This window comes from Pinus tabuliformis, chromosome X, assembly GCF_031772625.1.
Source record: "Pinus tabuliformis cultivar Carrire ecotype Pingquan chromosome X, CPIR1, whole genome shotgun sequence".
In the NCBI taxonomy this organism is placed as follows: Eukaryota; Viridiplantae; Streptophyta; class Pinopsida; order Pinales; family Pinaceae; genus Pinus; species Pinus tabuliformis.
Window position 1 is genome coordinate 1,359,721,923 of NC_142308.1, and position 10,984 is coordinate 1,359,732,906.

The following is a 10,984-nucleotide window of genomic DNA, read 5'->3' on the forward strand; positions in this document are numbered from 1 at the left end:
CATATAACTGATTCTCTCTCAACTATCTCAATACTGCTACTAAGTGTTTGACATTCTCTTCCTCATTCTTTGAATATACCAATATGTCATCAATGAATACAATAACAAAATTTTCTAAATAAGGATGCAACATACTATTCATCAAGCACATAAAAATAGATGGAGCATTAGTCAAACCAAATGGAACCACAACAAACTCACAATGCCCATACCTGGTCCTGAACTTTGTCTTGTAAATTTCCTCTTCTTTGATGTGTACCTGATGGTATCCTAGTCTCAAGTAAAGTTTCGAGAACACTGCTTCTCCCTTCAACTAATCGAACAAGTAATCAATACTCAGAAATGGATACCTATTCATAATGGTTACCTTATTCAAACTTGTAATTAATGCATAACATGGTAGTACAATCCTTTTTCTTCACAAACAACATTGGTGCACCCCACGACGATACACTTGGCCTAATGTATCCTTTGTCAATCATTTCCTTTAATTGCAACTTCAACTCTAACAACTCTAGAGTGGTCATACTGTATGGTTCCTTCGATGCTTTTTTTGCCCCTGGTACCAACTCAATGGAAAAATCTAATTCATTCTGAAGCAGAAACTCTAAAATCTATGCCTAAATCCTCAAAATGCTGTAAAAATGGGTCCTTGCTTAAGACATCTTAATCCACAACTACCTTATCTTTGTCACTATAAATGTGTACTACAAATAAAACACAACCTTTCCTGTGATTACGCTTGGCCTACATAGCTACCGCCATTCTAACTAATGTTGCCTTATTCTTACCCTTCAAAATTCTATGTTCTCCATTGTCATCCAAGGACTCAATTTCCTTTTCATAAAAATCCACCTTAGTCCTATGAATATATAACCAATCCATACCCAAAAAATACTATATGATTGGAAGTAAATTCAAATGTGTTGATGTAGGCATACCATTCAATGCAAATGCACAAGCTCTTGTTCAATGATGAACTACCTTCTTCATACTTGTAGCCAACTGCAATAACCAAGGTTCTGCATGCATTTCTTATTCAAACCACACTTATCTACCAAGTCAGGATTACCATAGCTATAATTTAGATCCAGGTTCAATCAAAATAGAAACAACTTGATCACAAAGATTACCATCCATCTCAATAATATATGCCTGGTGATATTCTTGTTTGTTATCTAGTGCTGCATAAATCCGAGGAATACTCTATCCAACATCCCCCACTGTCTACGCTTCTTGTGCACTATAAATTTGTGGTCTACCACCCTGATTTTGTGGATAATATTTGTGACGATGAACCTTGCCACAAGTCCAACATTGTAAATGCTTCTATCTTGCACCCTTGTTCTACTCCTCATACTAAAATTTATGTCTTCTCTCAAATGCATTAAACATCTTATGCCACTTTTCAATCTCTTTGTTACCTGTGTCCTCAACCCTTATTTTCTTCTTATCCCATTTTCCGTTATTCTTCGCATTACCTCTTCAATCTTGCTTAACCGCAGATTTGTGCTTTAATTACTCATAAAAATGCTTTAGCTTCTTGATGGCCTCTTCCAATGATCTACGCTCATCAAACTCAATCTTGTCTTTGAATTTGACCAACAAGCCACCGACGAACCTTTGAATCTTGGCCTTCTCATCCTTGCGGTAAGTCACATATCTCAATAACTCCAAAAATATACTAGTGTACTCCTCATCGGTTATAGATCCCATCTTCAGCTCATAGAATTCTTTTTCTCTTTCATCATAGTATCTCTCTAGTAGATACAAGTTCCTGAATAGTCTCTCGAACTCACTCCAAGTCAACTCCTCTTCATGAATACCTCTAACATTATTTTCATCTTCCCACCAAATGTCTACGAGTGAACGTAGTTATTCTGGCCATCATGTTCGCTAATTAATCATGAAATCTGAAGAACTTATTCATCCCAAGAAACCGTGAATTGGCATATTGTGACTTCTCCATTCCCCATCAAATCTAGGTGGATTTTCTTTCTTGAACTGATCCAAAAGATATCCCCTGTCACTCCTCCTATAAGGATGATAGTGATGATGACTGTGATACCTCTCTAAACCAGAACTAGAGTAAATCCCATGTCCACTACCTCACCTATTAGTTGTATCCAAGAATATTCCATCCTTGATCATTTCATCTCAATCTAGCCTGTGCCCTCCATGAGATCTACTACCATATGCACCATTAGTACTATCCTCCTACCCATCGATGATCTGAAGTTGTCCTTGTCTCTGCAAGTCTGACAAACTCTTCAGGGTAACTGCATTAACTTCTTCTTGTTTCTCTTATGTGTGAATGATCCTATCATTATCTTCTTTGCAACTCCTTATTTCTTCCTTTGAACTTCTCAATGTGTATGTTATGTTAGAAGAGTGTCCAACACCATATTGCTCATCTAATCCATAAGGAGAGTTTCGTGAACTGTAGTATACCATTTTGGTAGTCATATTTGATATTCTCTTCTTGTAAGGTATACCATGTGAGCTAAACCAAATCATAAACAAATCAACGTACCTTAGTATAGTTTTGGGAGGATATCTCGTCTATAATACCAACCAAATTACCATAATGTGTGTCTAATCATAATCACAATAGTATATAAACATCATTTCAATCATTACCAGTTATCAATGCATGACCATACTGACCACATACCATGACCATCACCATGCATATGTAGCAAACACATAAAACACAAGCATAAAGAACACATATGCAACTAACATGTACGCATGACCAATAGACTGCCCATCCAGTCCAAGGGGTGAACCATGCTCTGACACCACTTTGTAACCAGCTTGCTCCCACATTTACCCTTGTTAATCGGTTCGTTGGGGTAAACATGAGATTATAGGATACTATGATGTGATTCAACTTCCCATGTACATCTAAGGAAGTGGAATCGACAAAACAAAACCAATCTTACCTTATACACATGCTACGGAACCTTGAGGAGCCAACCAACCCTTCCAAGTGACCAACCCCTAAAGTAACTTGACATTTTATTGATCTGGATCCTCAAATTCTCCCATGAAAATCCATGCATGTGACTGAGGTCTTCAAGTCGCTCCCATAGTAAGCCATGCCAATGATTACTGAATTTTTCCTGTAGTTCTGAGCCAACGACACTAGATTCTGAGCCACTTTTCCACGAATAGGTCTCACACCACTACCCAAAACTTCATGGAACTTCTAGAAATGATAAACAATAGTGGAATGAGGATACTAATGTAATAAAGTCTACAAGTAATTTATTTGACCCCTACTAGCCATTACAGGATTTTCATCAAACATGTCACAAATATGCAATCTACAGGTCATAACAACAAATCTGAGCATATGGGTCTCATACTTATATGAAAATCATTAATAACAATTGATGCCTTATCACAATAGCTGCAATATAATCTATTATTTCATATATTTATTATTCATTCATTTTCTAATCAAACCATGACTAGATCCATACATTAAGTCTGTCGTAAAACATCCTCATAAATGACATATATTCAACAGAAATAACAAATATATAACTACCATAAACACTACATATGAACAAGTATATTTACCCATCAAATACAATAGAAAAGGATCTCTTATTAGCATATGAAAAAGCAACCAAGTCTGGGACTTCCACGTACCACCCGACCATAGATTGAGATGAACCAAATATCTGTTTCATCCAACCACCCCCGCACCATATTCCAAGCCTGAATGTGGGATATCATGGAACAAATAGAACAAAACCAAACCAGGGGTTCTAGAGGCCAAACCACCTCAACCCTCAATGAGTGCTTCCACCTCATAGTCGGACATCACTAAGTATCACACCATTAGTCTATACCAAAGTTGTTTAGGGCTCTAGAGTGGTTTTCCCAACTAGGGCTTCCAGGCTCAGTAACTAAACCCACATATGTTGTCGGGATTCTAGAGTGTTTGTACAACTAGGGCTTCCAAGACTAGTAACTCAACCCACCAAGGGATTCCAGAGTGTTTTTTCAACCAAGGGTTCCAAGACTAGTAACTCAACCCAAGTTGTTACATGGATTTCGAAGCGTTTATCCAACCAAGGCTTCCAAGAACTAATAACTCAACCCACAACCAAAGGAAAATGAGCACCAACTAGAAAACAAAGATAAAACACACATCATGGCTATCTAGGAAATGGAAAGGCTAGGCAAAAGCACTGTTAATATAGGAAATTCACCATGCTAATGAAAGATCATAAACAAGAAACCACATCCATATTCCATGCATGCCAGAACTACTGGTGAGCTCCAGTATTATAGCAATAATGCTACAACTCCTGGGGCTTCCTGTCTCTCATTTTATCAACCCGGTAGTTCGTACAAACTTGGAAGCGACGGTGTTGTATGCACAAGTACTAGCTCTTGTCGCAGCTGTCACTTGGTCAGCTGGCACAAGTCCGCTAGGGCTCAAGCCAACTTCTATAGGCTCACAGAAGAAGCTTTATCAATGATGTACGAAAGCTAACTCAGAGAAAACTACTCTACTTGGCGAAAATGATCTGAAAGCAAATCAAAGCATGTAAACCTAGGAAACCCTAATTTAACTAGTCTAACCTCTATACTGCAAGGAATGTGAAGGAAACTTCTACCAATGCTGATGTTACCTCTAATAAGTGGAAATGCATGGATCTAAGCTGTTTGCATCATAAAAGACATGTTTTTGTATTTTCCCTTTAAATGTGTGGAATGATTGTGATTGTGTGCTAATTAGGGTTTGGTTGTGCAGATGGGATGGAGAAGGAAGGAAAGCGTGGGACAGGTTGGAAAGGCTAGGGGAGGTCCCTAAGGATCCTTAGCATCCATCCACAGAGGTTCCTCGCATTCATATGCTTAGCAACCGAGAGAGTGGCCTCCTACAGGATGGCTGTGGAGGATCCTACATGATACTCTGTTTTCTACAGGATGTCTACAAATGGCTACAGGATGACCTACCGTGAGTGGTTGGAGTGATGGAGGAGTAATGGAATGGTAGGGGGAGATGTGCAAGGTGGGGATGAGGCTGGTGATGGATGTAGAAGTGAAGGAATGGGATAGGGAGTGACTGTAGGGAGTAGGTTGGAAGATAGAGAACTAGGTCAACAACGAGGGGCTAGAGAATGGAGCTATGCGAGGAGTGAAAGTCTTTGGGGAAATAGCAGAGCGGAGTAAAGGTCGAGAAGATGTGGTTGCATGCGTGATTAAGGTGGAGGAGAAGGTAATGGGCTGAGAAGGAGAAGTGTAAATGTATCAAATACTTATGACTGTTATCAAACCGAAAGTGCATCAACCTAACTACCTGTGCTTATAAATTCAATGATCAGCAGTCAAAAACGCGAAGGAGAATGTGCATGAAGCTGTGGTAAAGGAGTGCAGTGCATGAGTGGATGACAAGGAAGCATCTAACGTAACAGTGACTGTATTGCAGCAATCATCAAGTGAAGAAATGCGTGTTTTTGGTGGCTAGCTATGGGCTGCACCCCAATCTTCAAGAAAGATGGCAGTGAGTCCTAACAGCCTTTTTGTTGGAGCTCCAATGGACTCTATCTATCCTCTACTACACTAAACGATTGTAAACAAACTCACCATAAGCAAATCCTATCTACTCATGAAAAAGACCAACTTAACAACCTGTAATTCGAATTGCATGTACAAATGAAAAGCTCAAAGTGCTGGAAATGAAATGGGAACAACACTACAGCAGAGGGGATCTATGGCTCTCAGGTTGGGCCCTAACCTGAGAGCTATAGTCTCCTTAAGAAACTCAGAACTAGATCACAAACTGTCTTCTTTATTCATAATCTGATATCATGCCAAATTGGCTTACAAAAGAGAACGAAACTTGAGCTGTGCTCCAAAATTACAATAGTAATACGAGAGTTTCAACAACCTAACCAAGGCTAAGGCCTCTATACTTATACAAAACGATGCTCCAACAAGTATCCATGATTCTAGGAGCTCGGCTGTTCAATCTATAGTTTAACTGCTGATCCTGTAGGATGATCATAAATGCTGTTTCCTGTAGAGCAGTTTTGAACTGCTATTCCTGTAGAACAGCTGGCCGTGTATTAAGCTCGGAGGGAGGATGGAGTGGGGCTCGGAGTTCTTGGTGAGGATCACGAGGAATGTCCCCCAAGACCATGGACAACCTCTCCTTACGTCAGCAATGCCAACTCGTTGTCTCCTTGCCACCTTTTCGTTCTCTTTTGCTCCCTTTTAATGCCAAAACCTGGAATCACAATGCATTAGCTACGTAGATAAAGTGCCTATCCTTTCTCCTACAAACAACATGAATAAACTAAGAAGTGTATGCATAAACAATAAAAATGAATGGTTTGAGCAAGCAAAATAGGCCAAAAATGAGCCCAAATTGTACCAAAATTGGGGCTCATCATCACCCCCCAACTGAACCATTTGCTCATCCTTGAGCAACCTTGCCCCTGCTCCTCGTCCTTGGCCGAGGACTCGGGACCGGAACAGGCTGTTTCTTTTCTGCTTTTGATGGCCCTGCCTTTTCTGCCCCTGATGGTGATGAGGGTGATGCTTCCTTCCCTTTTTCTATTTCTTTGAGTCGGGCTTCAGAAGGCGACTGGCCTATCTTTCGTGTCCAGGAAGTTATTTTTGGGCCAAGGAAAATTTTAAGGATGGAAAATTTTCTTGAAGTTTAAAACATTGGCGAATCTCACTAATCCCTAATATGAAAATTATAAATGTTTATTGATATATTTGTAAAATTATTCAAATTTATAATTATTTTATATATAGTCTCTATATAATTTTGGCGATTTTTAAGGTAAAATAATTTTATATTCTAAAATTTGGGCGAATCGTCTTTTATAAAATTGGAAATTGGCGAATCTTTTTTGTGGAAAAATCATGGAAAATTAGCCCACTGGGCGAACATTAGCCCCTAAAATTTTCCATGTTTTGGGCTCCCCTTTTCGGGGGTAGCTGATGGTTTAGAGGGGGTTCTTGCACTGGGTGAAGTAGGTACATCCCCTGAAGTGGTATGGCCGCTGGGTGAAGGCTGTGGCTTGCTCGGGGACATCCTCTTGCTTCTCCTGGCTTCAGGTGGCAGAGGGGTCTCCCTCTCCCTTTTCTCTTTCGGTTTTGGAGGTGTGCTGAGGGCAGCCAGTGCCGCTGCTGCCTTCTTATCGAGGATGTCAACCTTCTCTTTCTTGTGTTTTGCTCCCTCGGAGCTCCTTGTAGAGGGTCCCTCCTTTTTTGATTTCAGGCTTCCTGTGGAAGACCCTGCTTTGCTCACTTCCGGGCCTCCTGTAGAAGATTCTTTCTTTGTCTTCGGGCTCTCTACAGGAGGCTGTTTCGCAATGACCTTCGGGCCTCTTGTAGAAACCCCTCTTTCCAGCCTTGTGATTCTTGTAGGAGCCCCTGTCTCTGTCTTCGGGCTTCCTGTAGAAGCCTGTGGTTGTACTGTCGGGCTTCCTGTAGAAGCCTTTGTCTCCGTCTTTGGGCCTCCTGTAGAAGCCTGTTTTCCAACAATTTTCGGGCTTCCTGTAGAAGCCTTGGTCGTTTCTCTTGGGCTTCCTGTAGAAGCCTGCTCCTTACTGATCTTCGGGCTTCCTGTAGAAACCTTTGTCTTTGTTTTCGGGTTTCCTGTAGAAGCCTGAGTTTGCGTTTTCGGGCTTCCTGTAGAAGCCTGTGATTGCGTTCCTGCAGATGCAACTCTCACCACCTTCTCTTGCCTTGTTTCGTGGCTTTTGCGTTTGGCTTTGACTGCAGAAGCTAACAAGGTGCTTGGGCTGGCAGGGGCCACCTCAGCTTTGACTGCCCTGCTTTTCAACCTCTGTTCCCTTGCTGATAGGATGGGGGTGTCCTCTTTGACTTTGTCATCTTTTCCCTCTTCCTTCTTCTTTCGTTCCTTTTTCTGTGCTGGAGCCGGAACTTTTTGGCTTTTTCCTTTCTTACTCCCGGCTGCTGGCTCTTCTTCTTCTCCGTTAGAGGATTCCGCTTCTTCAAGCAACATTTTTATGTTCCCCGTTCTGGATAAGTTCCTAAATGATTCCCAAGCGAGGGGGACTTTATATGAGCGGAGAGCATCCTCCACGAGGAGCTTGACTAGCCCCTGGTGGGCTATCTGGTCCAGAATTCCGTCCTTGAGCTTGGTGGAACACTCCATTAAGGACTGTAGTAGAAAGTAAGGAATGCTCAACCTCTGTGCTGCAGGGAGGTCAATCTGGTGTCTTAGTTCGTTAAGCAGCCTGAAGTGATACGCATATACAATGCTATATCGACCCTCACAGGTGATATATTTCATAATTTGTAGACTGACTTCGTTCCATGGCGGCAACAGGCTTGCCCTTTTTACTCCATTTTTGTCTTCGGTGAATGACTCTTCCGGTGGGAAGAACTCCTTCTTTGCTTGCTGGCTCATCTTCCGCTCTTCTTTGTCCCACGGCAGACCCATGGGCAGCTCTGTAATCCGACTGATATGCTCTGGGGTGAGTTCGAGGCTGAGACCTCTGAAGGTTACCGTGGCCAATGTCTGTGATTTAGGCTGCAGAGCCTGCAAAAATTCCTCGGCTACTTCATCATCGTAGCCCTGTAGTTTATCACAGAAAGGCATCCATTGCGCTCTAGTGAAGAGCTCAACCACTGCCGGGTTTCTCCTTAATGCATTTGAATTAGTGGGCTCTCGCCTGATAAACCCGCCAGGCATGATGAACACAGTGGTTTATACCAGAGGTGGTGGATACACAGGAAATTCGGTCTTAAAGACAGAACATGCAATGAATTTTAAGACCATAGTTGATTATACAGCTATCCTGTAGGAGCGATAGTATAGGCACGGCAATCCAATTTTTTATGACCACACTGTGACTAATGGCCTTGCCACCTTTAAAAAAACAATTGCGGAAGGAGTTGTAGGGTTACCTCTTTTTTGCCACCTTTTTTTACGTGAAGACTTCACCTTCCTGTAGAGCCGCGTTCCTGTAGAAACTGCTTCCTGTAGGACGGCGTTCCTGTAGAAACTATTCCTGTAGGAGCAGTACGTAGGCTTCGGGAAGAGCTTTAGTTGGCTGGCGGTCGAGAGGTGCTTTACCAGCGTTCAGGTAGCCGAGAGCTCGGCGTATCAACATGCAGAGGTAAGCAGAGGATCTACTTGAGTTTTGAAGTGAGGTTGATGGAGATACACGCTTAATCGAGCCGATTAGATTTTGAATCGGCGCAGCTCGTGGCGCGGGGGTGAGCTGTCCCCGCTGGACCGTTGGGTGACGTCACCCATCATCCGCCTGCACATTCGTTTATTGCCGCATTCATTCCCACAGATCTGTCGCCGCCCTTTTCGATTAAACTTCACTTCTCGGTTGACGGGACTGATCTTCACGTGCTTGCTGCGTGTTTCTTTCGTCGTGGCTGCCACCTCGTCCTCTGACTATCCCTTTACTAACCGACGTGGCCAATCACTGGCCTTTAGGCCGCTCAACCATTCACCTTTATGCCATGCAAAACAAATCGAAGTAATAATCATGCAGTTTGATGGAGAGAAGGATTAGAACACTTACCTGCGCGCGGCTGCACATGATTTCCAGTTTTTTGAGCGATGGATCTACCTGCCGCATGTGGCTGCACATTCCTGTAGGCTCGTGGTTACAGGATGCTGGCGATGGAGTGAATGGTTCTGCGTTCATGCGCCCGTGTTTGATCTCAGATGGCGGTGCTGTGAACGGTCTTCACTTGAGCAGGTTGAACTGTTACAGGATCCCCGCGAGGGGTCTTGTCACCGTTTATTCTCCTCGGGTGTATGCTGCATGCTGGCGGTTCTGGCTTCTCGATCACGATCCCAGCGCTTCTGATGTATCAACGTGGATGTGGTATGGTTCTCGGTGCCTAGTTTTTCTTTGACAAATGTTTTCTCATGAGAACTGATTACTTTGTTGTGCTGCTGCAGGGATCTTGGTTGCATGGCGATGAGGATGGTGGAGGACGATAATGGCAATGTTCAGGGGTGCCATCATTGGCATGCATGCATTCAATCCACTCCTCAGTCGCTAGATCTTCATTTGAAACACATTTCGGCCATCGTAACCTTCTACAGGAAGTTTCCTGTAGAACACAGAGCTTCCTGTAGAAAATTGGCACTTTCCTGTAGAAGATCCGCGTCTTCCTGTAGGAAGACTGTCTGTTCCTGTAGAAAAACTGTATCCTCCTGTAGAAGATCCAAAGCATGATAATAATTGCACATACCTTAAAAAACATTGCTGTTCTTGGAGGAGGTGCTGATGACATCCTTTGCTAGCATGATGAAGGCCCCTGGCTTGGAGTGGAGAGGCTTCTTCTCCTCCATAGAACATCTGTATGCAAACCTTTTATGGTGCTGATTGCTTTTTCCTTTTTTTCTTTTTTTTTAGAAAGACAATAGGAGCGCCTCAATGAGGTTTTCACCCCTACTACCTGCCTTGGGCGCCTCAGAGAGGTTTTCACCCAAGGATCTTTATTTTTCTCTCTTTTCTTTTTCGAAAGACAATAGGAGCGCCTCAATGAGGTTTTCACCCCTACTGCCTGCCTTGGGCGCCTCAGAGAGGTTTTCACCCAAGGATCTTTATTTTTCTCTTTTTTTTTTTTTTTTTTTTTTTTTGTGTGTTTTAGATCCTTCAGGGTATGCCCAAAGTGGAGGCAGAACCCTTCGCTATGACCAAAACAGATTTCTCCATAGTGCTGATAAACTCTTGTCTTGAGAGAGGTCTTCTATAGATCTTCAATCGGTGCCCATTGACAAGCATGGGAATGGATTCCTCATCAATGGTTCGAATGAGGACAGATCCATTGTCATGGCACTGTTCCACCACATATGGTCCTAGCCATCTGGTTCTCAACTTCCCCTTGAAATCTTTGAATCTGGAATCATACAACAAAGCCCAATCTCCCGGCTGAAATTGCTTGTCATGGAGATGTTGGTCATGCCACACCTTCCTCTGAAGTTGAACCACTTCTGAGTGAA